The sequence below is a fragment of the Rhinoraja longicauda genome, chromosome 21 (genome assembly GCF_053455715.1).
Source record: "Rhinoraja longicauda isolate Sanriku21f chromosome 21, sRhiLon1.1, whole genome shotgun sequence".
Taxonomy (NCBI): Eukaryota; Metazoa; Chordata; class Chondrichthyes; order Rajiformes; family Arhynchobatidae; genus Rhinoraja; species Rhinoraja longicauda.
In genome coordinates this window covers 38,158,363-38,173,404 of record NC_135973.1, presented here as the reverse complement: position 1 = coordinate 38,173,404, position 15,042 = coordinate 38,158,363, and positions in this window count along the sequence as shown.

Sequence of the window (15,042 nt, the reverse complement as noted above, 5' to 3'; positions counted from 1 at the left end):
CAGTTTGTGTGTGACCTCACTCTGCCAATGGAGGTGGTCCAGGACAGAAAGGTGATCATGGGTTTGGGTAGGGGAGTTAAAATGATTAGCAGCCGGGAGCAGAGCGAAAATAAGTATATGGCAAAACGGTCACCGCGTCTACGCTTGGTCTCACCAACATACAAGAGCCCACGTGGGGATTATCAGATGCAGTAGATAAGGTTATATGTGCTGCATGTGAACCTCTGCCTCATCTGGAAGGACTGCCATGGTCCTTGGAGGGAGGCGAGGAATGTGGGAGAGGGGCAGGTGTTACATCTCCTGCATTGCAGTGCAGTGGGGAGGGGGTGGTTTGTGTGGGAAGGGATGAGTGAACCAAAGAGTTGAGGAGGGAGTGGTCTCTGCGGAAGGTAGAAAGAGATGGAGATGGGAAGATATGGCTGGGGGTGGATCACATTGGAGGTGATGGAAACATCAGAGGATGATGTGTTGGATGCTGAGGCTGGTGAGGTGAAAAGTGAGGACCAGGGGAACTATATCCTTGTCCCATCTGGGGAGGGGGTGCGGGAAGCAAGAGCAGAACTACAGGACACAGAGGAGACGTGGTTGAGGGTCAGTAGGAGGAACCCCTGACACATAAACCACAGTCAATGAGGATAGGTGCCAAATTATCCTCTGCAACAACACTCAACACTGATGCCTCACAAGGATGTGTTCTTAGCTCCCTCCAATACTCCTTATACACGCACGACTGCAGCCAAATACTAACCCGACTCAATTTAGATGTTTGTAGATAACATCGCCGTAGTGGACCAGATATTGACATAGAAACATAGAAAATAGGTGCAGGAGGAGGCCATTTGGCCCTTTGAGCCAGCACCTCCATTCATTGTGATCATGGCTAATCATCCACAATCAGTACCCTGTGCTTGCCTTCTCCCCATATCCCTTGATTCCACTAGCCCCTAGAGCTATATCTAACTCTCTTTTAAATTCTTCCAATGAATTAGCCTCCACTGCCCTCTGTGGCAGAGAATTCCACAAATTCACAACTCTCTGGATGAAAAAGTATTTTCTCACCTCAGTTTAAATGGCCTCCCCTTTATTCTTAGACTGTGGCCCCTGGTTCTGGAATTATTGAATAATGATGATATGGCGTACAGAAAGGAGATTGGGACCTTGTAACTTGGTGCCATGAAAATTACCTTTCTCTCAAAGTCAGGAGATAGTTGTTGACGTACTGTAGAAGAAATAAATTTAAATCTTCATTTACTTAATTTTGATCGGAATTTTGATCGGAATTAAACAAGGTAACGAAAGGGTGTGCGGACTTGTCAATTGGCATCTTCAGGTTCAGAAGAAGATCATGGTTTCAGATGCATTACCTCTTGCTGGGAATGCGTAACATAGTGAATATAGCACAACAAATTAGGACATAGATAAGGAAGCCTGTTTCTCAGTGGAAAGTTACAGAACGCTGGATCACAATAGTTAACCCTGTAATGTCAGTGACTATTGTGATCAAACAACAGCAAGGGCGGGCCAGTGGTGGGAATGTGATGCTCCACCCCGTGCTTCGGGGCGGAGGAGTGGAACTGGGGGTCTAGGATTTCGGGGAACTCAGCCAGAATGCGCGAGAACGTCACGTCCACGGACGACCGGGTCGCCCACGCGGAGGGAAACAGGCTGCAAGGTGACGGAGTGTACCAAATGCTGCCGCTTAACGTCCATGAGCAGGGAATGTGCCCGTAGAAAGTCCGCACCCAGCAACGGCTGGGACACATCCGCAATGACGAATGGCCACAAGAAGCTGCCCGCTCCGAAGTGGAGGGAGATCGTGCGCATCCCTTTACGAGCGGATTGGAGTCCCGTTTGCCGCGGTGAGGAGGGGACCGCGTTTACCACCGTGGAGGTTAACACTGATTTCATCATGGGGATTCAGAAGATAGACACAAAATGCTGGAATAGCAGGCAGCATCTTGGATAGAAGGAATGGGTGATATTTCGGAACAAGATCCTTCTTCAGACATACAGGATTCAGAACTGGCTTACTGATAGAACTCAGAGGGTTGTGAGGAGGGACAAAATTCAGTTCTTTGACCAATGAAGTTTAGTTTGGTTTAGTTTAGTTTAGAGATACAGTGCAGAAACAAGCCTTTAGGCCCACCGAGTCCGTACCAATCAGTGACCACACCGTACACTAACACTATCCTACGCACACAACAGACAATTTACAATTTTACTGAAGCCAATGAACCTACAAACGTACATAGAAACATAGAAAATAGGTGCAGGAGGAGGCCATTTGGCCCTTTGAGCCATTCATTGCAATCATGGCTGATCAACCACAATCAGTAACCCATGCTTGCCTTCTCTCCATATCCCTTGATTCCTCTATCGAACTCTCTTTTAAATTCATCCAGTGAATTGGCCTCCACTGCCTTCTGTGGCAGAGAATTCCACAAATTCACAACTCTCTGGGTGAAAAAAGTTTTTTTCACCTCAGTTTTTAAATGGCCTCCCCTTTATTCTTAGACTGTGGCCCCTGGTTCTGGACTCCCGCAACATTGGGAACATTTTTCCTGCATCTAGCTTATCCACCAGTCCTTTTATAATTTTATATGTTTCTATAAGATCTCCTCTCCTCCTTCTAAATTCCAGTGAATTCAAGCCCAGTCTTTCTAATCTTTCCTCATATGTCAGTCCCGCCACCCCGGGGATTAACCTCGTCAACCTATGCTGCACTGCCTGTACATCTTTGGAGCGTGGGAGGAAAGTGGAGCATCAGGAGAAAGCCTAAGAAGGTCACGGGAGAACGCAGAAACTATGTATAGACAGTACCCGTAGTCGGGATTGAACCCTGGTCTCTGGCGCTGTAAGGCAGCGATTCTACCGCTGTGCCATCGTGCCACCGTGCCAGGGATTTTGCTGGGACTTATTTGTGTTTGTGATATATGTAAATGACATGGGCATGAATTCGTTGGTTAGCAAGTTTGCAAATGGCACAAAGACTGGTGTAGTCAAAGATTGTATGGAAAGCTGTCAAAGTGTACAAAGGGGTTTAGATCAGATGCAGAAAGGGGAAGAGAAATAGCAGGTGGAGATTCATCTGTACACGTGAGAGGTGTTGCAATTTAGGAGGAGATATGTAAGTAGAAAATATATAATTAATGGGAAGACCCTTAGCAGCATTGATATACAGAGGGATATTGTGGTCCAAGCCCATAACTTTCTGAAAGTATCAACACAAATAGCTAGAGTGTTAAAGGAGGCATATAGTAAGCTTGCCTTCATTGGTCGCAGCACTGAGTATAAGAGTCAGGAAGTTATGTTGCAGCTTTATAGGGTTTCGGTTTGGCCACCTTTGGGATACTGCATGCAGTTTTATTCACACCAATGCAGAAAGGATGTTGAGGTTTGGCGAGGGTACGATGGAGGTTTACCAGCATGATATCTGGATTAGAGGGCATTTGCTACAAGGAGACTTTGAACAAACTTGGATTGTTGTGTCTGGAATGGCAGAGGTTGAAGGGAGACCTGATGGAACTGTATAAAATGATGTGAAGCACAGAGAGGGCAGAACCTTTCTTCCAAGTTGGAAATATCAAATCCTTGAGGGCAAGGCTTGAAGGTGAGGTGAGCAGAGTTTAAACAAGATGTGCAGGGCAAGTCTATGCACAAAGAGTGCCAGGGTGATGGTGGTGGCAGATGCCATAGTGGTGTTTAAGTGGCTTTTGGATTGACAGATGGACGTGAGGGAATGGAGGGTATGGATCATGTGCAGGCAGATAAAGCTTTATCTTGGCATTATGTTTGGCACAGGCATTGTGGGCCGGGGAACCTGTTCCAGTGACATACTCTTCTATGTTCTTCAATAAAACAACTAACCCTCTGCCCCCTATTTTGTCCTCTGCTCCTGCCCTGAAACTTTGCATATCCTGACAGTCTCGTAGCTAGCTGTCTGTGATGGCTATGCTGTCCCAGTTAATGTATCTATCTGCACCCTCAGATCATCCATCTCATCCGTCAGGCCTCTAACATTGAGATTAACGCAATTTAGTCCAACCATCATTCTTCGATCCATCCTGTTAGAGAGTCATAGAGTGATACAGTGTGGAAACAGGCCCTTCAGCCCAACTTGTTCACACCGACCAACATGCCCCATATGCACTAGTCCCACCTGCCCCTGTTTGGCCCATATCCCTCCAAACCTGTCCTATCTAAGTACCTGTCTAACTGTTTGTTGAACATTGGGGTAGTCCCAGCCTCAACTATCTCCTCTGGCAGTTTGCTCCATACACCCACCACCCATTGTGTGAAAAAGTTACTCCTCAGATTCCTATTAAATCTTTGCCCCTTCACCTAAAACCTATGTCCTGTTATCCTCGATTCACCTACTCTGGACAATACATCCACCCGATCAATTCCTCTGATGATTTTATACTCCTCTATAAGATCACCCCACATCCTCGTGCACTCCAAGGAATAGAGTCCAAGACTACTCAACATCTCCCTATAGTTCAGACCCTCTAGTCCTGGCAACATCCTCATGAATCTTTTCTGTACCCATTCCAGCTTGACACCATATTTCCTACAACATGGTGCACAGAACGGAACACAGTACTATAAATGTGGCCTCACCAATGTCTTATACAACTGCAACATGACCTCCCAACTTGTATACTCAATAGTCTGACTGATGAAGGCCAATGTGCCAAAAACCTTTTTGACCACCCGATCTACCTATGACTCCACCTTCAAGGATCCATACACCTATACTCCTAGACCCCTCTGCTCTACAACACTCCCCAGAGTCCCACCATTCACGGTGTAGTTCCTGCCCATGTTAGACGTCCCAAAATTCAACACCTCACATTACTCTGTATTAAATTCCATTAACCATTCCTCATCACACCTGGCCAATCGATCAAGATCCTGCTGCAATTTTTCATAACCATCTTTTCTGTAAAACCACCCACTTTTGTATCATCAGCAAACTTGCTAATCTTGCCCTGTATGTTCTCATCAAATCTTTGATGTAGATGACAAACAGTAACGGACCCAGCACCGAACCCTGAGGTACACCACTAGTCACAGGCCTCCAGTCCGAGAAGCAACCTTCCACCATCACCCTCTGCTTCCTTCCATGAAGCCAATTTTCTATCCATTCAGCTATCTTTCCTAGTATTCCATGCGATCTAACCTTCCAGAGCAGCCTACCATGTGGAACCTTGTTGAATGCCTTACTGAAGTCCATGTACACAACATCTACAGCTCTGCCCTCATCGACATCCCATGTACAAAACCATGCTGACTGTCCCTAGTCAGCCCTTGCCCCTCCAAGTGCCTGTATAACCTATCCCTCAGAATACTCTCCAGTAACATTCCAACTACAGATGTTAAGCTCACCGGCCTACAGTTCCCAGCATTTTCCCTGCAGCCCTTCTTGAAAAGAGGCACATCATTTGACACCCACCAATCTTCCAGCACCTCTCCTGTATTTAAGAACGACTCGTAAATTTCAACCAGGGCTCCCACAATTTCCTCTCTGGTTTCCCGCAATGTCCTCGGATGTATCTGATCAGGCCCTGGAGATTTGTCTACCTTCATACACGACAGTATTTTCAGCACCTCTGCGATGGTAACACTGACTGCTCTTGACACTTCCATTGACTGCTTCAAGTTCCTCCGTCCTCTTCTTTCTCCTCGGTAAATACAGAGGAGAAATACTCATTGAGCACCTTCCCCTTCTTTGATTCTTGAGGGAGTCCCACTCTCTCTCTAGTTACCCTTTTCCCCCTTATGTATTTATAAAATCTCTCGGGATTGTCCTGAATGCTACCTGCCAGAGCTATCTCCTGGCCCATTCTTGCCCTTCTGATTTTCTTTACTTCACTCTGAGACACAAAGAGACACAAAGTGCTGCAGTAACTCAGAGGGTCAGGCAGCAACTCTGGAGAACATGAAAAAATGACATCACCTAACCGTGTTCTCCAGAGATGCTAACTGATCCATTGAGTTACTCCAGCACTTTGTGTCTTTTTTTTGTAAATCCATATCTGCAGTTCTTTGTTTCTCCCTATATTCACTCTGCAGAAGCTCATCCCCTTCCCCACCTCCCTCACTTGTGCTAATGTGCACAACCTCGCCCTTGAGAATGATGTGCGGCTGGTCTAACACACCTGGCAACCCTATTATTCTCCTATTTATGATGCTCCCATTTTGCAGTCATTCCTGGGGTTGTCAGGTGCAGCAGCAATTCCCTTCCACTATTAATCAGGAGATGTGGTCCTCACGGAGACAGGTGTGGTCCTCACGGAGACTGAAAGATCCCCTGATTTTGCACATCCTACAGGAGGATACAAGTACCCGAACCGCAATGCCCACTGCCCCAAGACCCACAAAGTGTTTATTGAAAACAAACAGATTTTACTTTATTTTGTCCTCACCCTCTACTCAGGCTCCTCGCTGAACCCAATCCTCAGTAATCACCCTCAAACAAAGCACTCTTCAGCCCACAGTCTCTCCCAACGTGGCCGCTCCCAAATGGCTACCCTGCTCATGCGTGCACCACAATGAGCAGTCACTCTGGGACACCAACCACTGCTTTGTAAATCACCCACGCTGCTTCTCCTCCCAGCCACGCATCGCAAGTGAAACTAACCTGGCCTCACACTGAAGGCTGCTTTTTAAACAATCATCCTGCTCCCTCTCAGCATGTCAGAAGGAATGATCAACAGCATTTAAAGTGGAGTTACTTTGGACATTCAAGGATTCATGGCCAGAGGCTTGGGCAAAGATGTTAAGGTTAGAGTTTAAAGGAAAAGGTTTGAGTAGAATTAGACATGTTATGGGGTTAAGGCAAGATGGCGGCGCGCACGGACGCAGCGGCTCACAGCTCTCCCTTTCGGTGCGTTTTATGTGTGTTATCTGTGTTATGTCTGTTAGTCAATTTTAGTCTTGCAAACCAGGCAAATCAGGCAAATCCTACCTACAACCGAAAGGATCTTCTGATCATAGGATTCCAGTGCAATCGGGACCTTGTGCGCGAATTTCCACACCCGCGAAATATACCGGAAGAGATAGCCAGGACACCGGGCGCTCCGTGGATAGTTGTCGGCGCGAACAGGCGACGCAGGCGGAGGAGAAACAGGATGCAAAAGCGAGGATGCCGGTCCGGTATACTTGCCAAGCTAAAGAGACAGCCACACAAACCACCGCTACCCAGCATGTTTCTCACCAACGCCAGATCCATCATCAACAAAATGGACGAACTAAAACTACAGATATCAGCAAACAAACTCGTGGAGGACTGTTGCATTCTCTTAGTAACAGAGACATGGCTTCATCCACTTATCCCAGACGGAGCCATTGAGCTAGCCGGACGTACAGCGTTTCGTTGGGACAGAAACATCGACTCCGGTAAGAGCAAGGGGGGGGGGGGTTATGCATTTACGTGCACAACAGCTGGTGCACTAACATCCAAATCATAGATAGCCACTGTTCTCCTGATCTGGAGTCCCTAACAGTTAAATGCAGGCCTTTTTACCTTCCTCGCGAATTTACAGGGGTTATAGTAACAGCAGTCTACATCCCACCGAATGCTAACGCTAGCACAGCTTTAGGCTACCTGCTCGGTGCAATAAACTCACAACAGAGCACATATCCAGAAGCAGCCCACATCATAGCCGGGGACTTCAACCATGCAGACCTAAAGTCAGTTCTCCCGAAACTTGAACAACACATAAGATGTGCTACCAGGGGGAAAAACACACTAGACAAGGTTTACTCAAATATTAAGAAGGGTTTCAGGTCAGCACCACTACCACACCTGGGGCAGTCAGATCACCTGTCCATATTCCTAACTCCAGCATACACCGCACTCAGGAGGAAAGCTCCAGTCACCATAAAGACTGTTAAGACATGGCCTGAAGGAGCTTCCTCGCAGCTGCAGGATTGCTTCGAAAGGACCAACTGGGATATTTTTGAGGATCAGGACTTGGAGGAGTACACATCAACTGTACTTTGCTACATCCAAAACTGTGTTGACAATGTCACCGTCGACAAACGCATCCGGTTGTATCCCAATCAGAAACCCTGGATGACAAAGGATGTCAGGTCTCTCCTCAAGGACCGTAACACCGCCTTCAGGTCTAGTGATAGAGCTCTATACAGTGCTGCTAGAACCAACCTGAAGAGAGGCATCAAGGATGCCAAAGCGTCCTACAAGAGGAAGATTGAGGACCACTTTTCCAACAATGACCCACGGCGGGTATGGCAAGGCATCCAGCACCTCACCAACTACAAGACCAGCAACCGCACGACTGCCGACGGCGACGCCTCGCTGGCAGAGGAACTTAATTGTTTCTTTGCTCGTTTCGAGGTGAAAGCTACAGTGGCAGACATAACACCCTCTCCAGCACCTGACAGCAACACCTTCACTGTGCAGGAGTATGATGTTAAGCGCGTGCTCAGAGCAGTGAATCCCAGGAAAGCTGCAGGCCCCGATGGTGTGACGGGCAGAGTGCTGAGGGAATGTGCAGACCAATTATCGGAGGTCTTCACAAAAATCTTCAACCTGTCCCTTTTAAAATCCACCATCCCTCCCTGCCTGAAGTCCGCCACAATCATCCCACTGCCGAAAAAGTCTGTCATCAGCGGTCTTAACGACTACCGTCCGGTAGCACTCACACCGGTCATCACAAAGTGCTTCGAGAGACTGGTCCTGCAGCACATCAAAGCCAGCCTCCCACCCACCTTCGACCCACACCAGTTTGCCTACAGAGCAAATAGGTCTACAGGGGATGCCATCGACACTGCTCTTCACACTGCACTGACCCACCTTGAACACCAGGGGAGCTATGTGAGGATGCTCTTCCTCGACTTCAGCTCTGCCTTTAACACGGTCATCCCGAGCAGACTGGTCACCAAACTTTCCGACCTTGGATTTTCCCAAACCATCTGCCAATGGATCAAGGACTTCCTGACCAACCACCCCCAGACCGTCAAAATAGGCCCTCACCTCTCCTCCACCATTACACTGAGCACCGGCTCACCACAGGGCTGTGTGTTGAGCCCCATCCTTTACTCTCTCTACACTCACGACTGCGCCCCCACCCATCCCACCAACACCATCATCAAGTTCGCAGATGACACGACTGTGGTTGGACTCATCTCAGGAGGAGATGAGACAGCCTATAGGGATGAAATCCAAAGGCTGGCAGCATGGTGTTCAGTGAACAATCTGGTCCTGAACTCCTCCAAAACAAAGGAACTTATAATTGACTTTAGAAAAACCAGTGCAGATTACGACCCACTCTACATCAATGGGGTCTGTGTGGAAAGGGTACCAGCTTTCAGGTTCCTGGGTACGCACATCGCAGAGGATCTTACCTGGTCTACCAACACCATCACCACAGTAAAGAAGGCACAGCAGAGACTCCACTTCCTGAGGATCCTCAGGAAAACCAACCTGCAGGAGAAGCTCATGTTGTCCTTCTATCGCTGCTCCATCGAGAGTGTGCTGGCATACTGTATAACCACATGGTATGCCAGCTGCTCAGAAAAGGACAGGAAGGCCCTTCAGAGGGTCATCACGACGGCCCAGAAGATCATCGGCTGCTCACTGCCCTCCCTGGAGCACCTGTTCAGCCTACGCTGCCTCAGAAGAGCAGGCAAAATAATAAAAGATCCATCCCACCCCGGCCACCGTCTGTTTGTTCATCTGCCCTCTGGTCGACGTTTCAGGTCGATCAAATCCCGAACAAACAGACTTAAGAACAGTTTTTACCCCAGGGCCATACGAGAACTGAACACTACCTTTGCACTAGGCAACACCGTTAAAAAATCTTGTACTTAATATAATTGTATTTAATTGTACTTATGTATTTATTTGTTTTTGCATTTATTGCATATATGTTTGTACGCACCGTCAGGATTGGCTATTTTTTAATTTCGTTGTACTCGTTGCAATGACAATAAATGAATATTATTTTGGCTGCTGGCAATACTGAAAGTAAAGAATGCACAAGATACTGTAATCGCAAGATGTAGAGATCTTGTTGGGTTGGGTTACCATCAGGTCTTGGGGAAATTATAGGGACTGTGGATTAAGGCAAATGGAGAAAAAAAAGGCAATTCAGTTAATTAAGTCTGTGTGAAGATGTTCTTTTCCTTGAGAGCTACCAAATCCAATCCTATATCTTTGCTGGTTTTGGATTAGTACGGATGTCAGGGGTTATGGGGAGATGGCAGGAAAATGGGGTTAGGAGAGAGAAATAGATCAGCCATGAATGAATGGCGGAGTAGACCGAATGGCCTAATTCAACTCCAATTCCGTATGACCAAAGAATGAAATGGCTGATTTTACAAGCAGTTTAGGTTAGTTTAGAGATACAGCACGGAAACTGACCCTTCAGCCCACCAATCCCTGCACATTAACACATATCCTACACACACTAGAGACAATTTACACTTATACCAAGCCAATTTACCTACAAACTTGCACATCTTTGGAATGTGGGAGGAAACGAAGATCTCGGAGAAAACCAATGTGGTCACGGGGAGAAAGTACAAACTCTGTACGGACAGCATCCGTAGTCGGGATCAAACCCGGGTCTCCGGCGCTGCAAGCACTGTAAGGCAGCAACTCTACTACTGCGCCACTGTGATTTGATGATAAAATATGAAACAGTTATCTCAATAAATTTATGGGGTCTATTTGAAATGGGAAAGAAATCCACAACTATTCATCATGTTGTTAGGGAATTTTTCACTAACTTTCCTTTAAAACGCTCCTTTAAATGATACAAGTATCATCAATACTTGTATTGTGCGTCTCTAACCAGTTACCATGCCCACCCAAACACCTCACTCATTACCCATTGATGACAAAATTCTAAATATTCTTTAAGGGCTTCTTAAGGGTTTTCTTTAAAACCAAAATTTGCTGTTGGTAACATCCCTGTGAATCTATGCCATAGTTTTCCATGGTGATTGTATTCATTTCAGCAGCCCAAATTATCTTCAATATTCTAAATGCAGTCCAATTCCCTTGTTAAAATAGGTACACCATCTTTTGAATCAGAACCTGAACTTTCATCATAAACATATTTTTTATGTCAGTGCTCTTTTAGATTATAACATGTGAGATAATAAAATGTTGGTGAATTCAGAATACTCACTAAAAGACTTTGATGGTGGCATAAAGGCCAATGCCTTGAATCACAGGGGAAGCAACACAACCCAGACAGTAACAGAAGATTTAATAGGAACCTGAGGGGCAACTTTTTCCACACACAAGGTGGTAGGTACATGGAACCAGCTGACAGAGGAAGTAGTTGAGGCAGGTACAATAACGACATTTACGCAGGTAATGTTTAGAGAGATACTAGACCAAGTGGCCCTGTTGGGCCCATTCCTCGTAGAGGGGGGACAGGGAAGTGGGAAGGGTATGATTGAGTGAGGCCTGGACCCAAAGCCTCTCCTGTATTGTAACACCCTCAACCCCCCACTCAATCCCCCTTATCCCCCCCTCCTCCCCCTACTGACCCACTCCATCCCCCCTAAGCCCTCCCCACTTGCCCCTCCCCTGCCCCCACCCGGGACATGGGGGGATTGAGTGGCTGAGTGTTAGACCAATGCAGTAGAGGTTTGGGGGAGTTTCAAAGGGGGTTCAGGGGGGATGAATTGGGTGAATGGAGGGTGGAAGAGAGGGGGGATAAGGGGGCTGAGGGGATGGAGTGGGTGAGAAGGGGATAAGGGGGGATAAGGTGGGTTGTGGGGGGGTGGATGATAAGTGGAGTTGAGGGGGTATGGATGGAGTGGGTGAGAGGGGCTCTTAAAAAAAAACTGAAACCAATTTAAGATAACGCAGCACAGGTTTGGGGGAGTTTTAAGTGGGATTAAGGGGGGAATGGAGTGCGTGAGTGGGGCTCTGAAGAAAAATCCTAAACACAATTTCAGTTAATACAGGAAAGGTTTGGGGGAGTTTTAAGAGGGGGGGGGGGGGGTTGAGGTGGGAATGGAGTGGGGTGGCTGAGTAAGGGGATGGTGTTAGACCAATGCAGTCGAGGTTCGGGGGAGTTTTAAAGGGGGTTCAGGGGGGATGAATTGGGCAATTGGAGGAGAGGGGATAAGGGGGCTGAGGGGAGGATAAGGGGGGTTGAGGTGGGTTGTGGGGGGGATGATAAGTGGGTTGAGGGGGTGTGGATGGAGTGGGTGAGTGCGGCTCTTAAAAAAGTCTGAAGCCAATTAAAATTAATGCAGCACAGGTTTGGGGGAGTTAAGGGGGATTGAGGGGGAATGGAGTGCATGAGCGGGGGGGGGGGGGATGGAATGGCTGAGTGAGGGGAGGGTGTTAGACCAATGCAGTAGAGGTTTGGGGGAGTTAAGGGGGATTGAGGGGGAATGGAGTGCATGAGCGGGGCACTGAAAAAAATTCTAAACACAATTTCAGTTAATGCAGATGAGGTTTGGGGATTTTTAAGGGGGGGGGGGGTTGGGGTGGGAATGGGGTGCTTGAGTGAGGGAGGGTTGAGGTAGGAATGGAGTGGCTGAGTAAGGGGAGGGTGTTAGACCAATGCAGTGGAGGTTTGGGGGAGTTTTAAAGGGGGCTCAGGGGGGATGAACTGGGTGAATGGAGGGTGGAGGATGGGGGGGTAAGGGGCTGAGGGGAATGGAGTGGGTGAGGGGAGGAAAGGGGGGTTGAGGTGGGTTGTGGGGGGGGGTTGATAAGTGGGGTTGAGGGGGTGTGGATGGAGTGGGTCTCTTACAAAAACCTGAAACCAATTTAAGTTAATGCAGCACAGGTTTGGGGGAGTTTTAAGGGGGATTGAGGGGGGAATGGAGTGCAAGAGACGGGCTCTGAAAAAAATCCTAAACACAATTTCAGTTAATGCTGGAGAGGTTTGGGGGAGTTTTAACGGGGGGTTGAGGTGGGAATGGAGTACGTGAGTGGGGGGGGGGGATGGAATGGCTGAGTGAGGGGAGGGTATTAGACCAATGCAGTAGAGGATTGGGGGAGTTTTAAAGGGAGTTCGGGGGGATGAATTGGGTGAATGAGGGGGTGGTGGAGGGGGGGATTAGGGGAATTGAGAGAGTGAGTGGAGTTCTCAAATGAAACAAATCTAAATGAGGAAAAATGAAATTAATTTTTAAAAAGTGAAACAATGCTATGAAAACGTTCTTTTTTTGACAAAAATGAAATCAATGCTTTTTGAAATGAAGCGTTTTTCTTTGAAAATGAAAGGAATGTAAATGAAAGCAGCGTTTTATTTTGCTCACTCACGTGGTACACCGACCAATGGGGGTCGAGTGCAAAGTCGGAGCTGAGCAGAACAAGGCAAGCTTCCCGAACTAAAAAACCCTCCCCGAAATATGAAATAGAAATAAAACAATCGGAAATGAGGAAAAATGAAATGTAAGTAATGTTAAAAAGACAAATCTTTTTTTAGAGCACAAAACGGCAAACCTCCCCGAAGTATAAAGTAAACAAAATGTAAATGAGGAAAAATTAAATGGACTTTATGAACTTTATGTGCGGGAACAAGCCCTGTGGTACAAATAAGGGCGGCGGCAGCGGCAGCGGCATCGTTGCTCCTCCCACGTGGGGCGCGGACCAATTGTCGGGTCCCATTGCTCCATCCCCCTCCCCCAGTCCATTCCCCCTCCTCCTCCCCACCCCCACCTCACCCCCTCCATCCCCCCTAGCACCGTCAGTCGGGCGGGTGCCTCCCTCTCGGAGCGGGAGATTGCTCACGTGTGGCTGCACCTAATGGCTGCGGCTCTCTGGCAGTCTGTTTGTCTTTTTTTCCCTATTTTTTTGTTTATGTCGGTGTTGGGATGGTTTTTGTTTCTGTTTTTGGTTCTGTATGTGTGGGGGGGGGGTGTGTGGGGGGGGTGGGGTGGGGTGGGGGAAACCTTTCTTTTATTAGGTCTCTTCCCCGGGGCGCAGCTCGGCCGCGGGGCCTTCCATCGCCCAGCGCGGCTCGGCCGCTGGACTTAACATCGCCGGCGCGGCTCGGCCGCGGGACCTAACAGTGCCCGGCGCGGCTCGGCTGCGGGGCCTTCCATCGCCCGATATGGCTGCGGGACGGTTCAGCGCTCGGTGCGGCTCGGCCGCAGGGCCTTCCATCGCCCGGTGCGGCTCGGCCGCGGAACGGTTCAGTGCCTGGTGCGGCTCGGCCGTGGGACTTAGCAGCGGCCACGGGGCCTTCCATCGCCCGGTGCGGCTCGGCCGCTGGACTTAACATCGCCGGCGGGGCTCGGTCGCGGGACGTTTCAGTGCCCGGTGCGGCTCGGCCGCGGGGCCTTCCATCCCCTGTGCATGTCGGTCGCCTCGGTAGGGGTCGAGCTGCCTGTCCGTGGGCGCGGTGGGAAGAAAGTGGAAGAGAGTGGAAGTTTTGTTGCCTTCCATCACAGTGAGGGGGTGTTTGGAGTCACTGTGATGGATGTTTGTGTTGGGGTCGTGTGTCCTGTGTTCTTTTCTTTTTTGCTGTGTCTTGTGACTGCTGAAATTTTGTTCGGTATTTATACCGAATGACAATAAAGTTCTGTTATACTGTTATACTGTTATACACGCCCTGGCGGTCAGCGCGGCCCGATCTGAGGAATGGCAGGCGCGAGGCATGTCGGGACGGGCGGCGGTGCTCCGGGCGTGGGGGGGGGGGGGGGGAACGCATCAGTTAAAAATTAAAGGTCGGGGGGGGGGAGCTGATCTGTTGAAGACGTGTGGGTCGCATTGTGACATCACACGCTGAATTCCTGCGGCGGTGGGGGGGTGGGGTGCGAGAGCGAGCTGATCTCTCACAGGCGCACGGGTGCCATTGTGACGCCACACGCTGAAGCCCTTCAAGAAATGGGTTCGAAAGGAAATTTTAAACTTTAAAATCTCTCTAGCTTTAAAAATGTAGCTTCAATTTGAATGAGAGTGGTTTTATTATATGGGCAGGATAATGGTGAGTATGGTGGTGCAAAAATTGTGGCGCTATGGTATACGACAGACAGACAGACAGACAGACAGACAGACAGACAGACAGACAGACAGACAGACAGACAGACAGA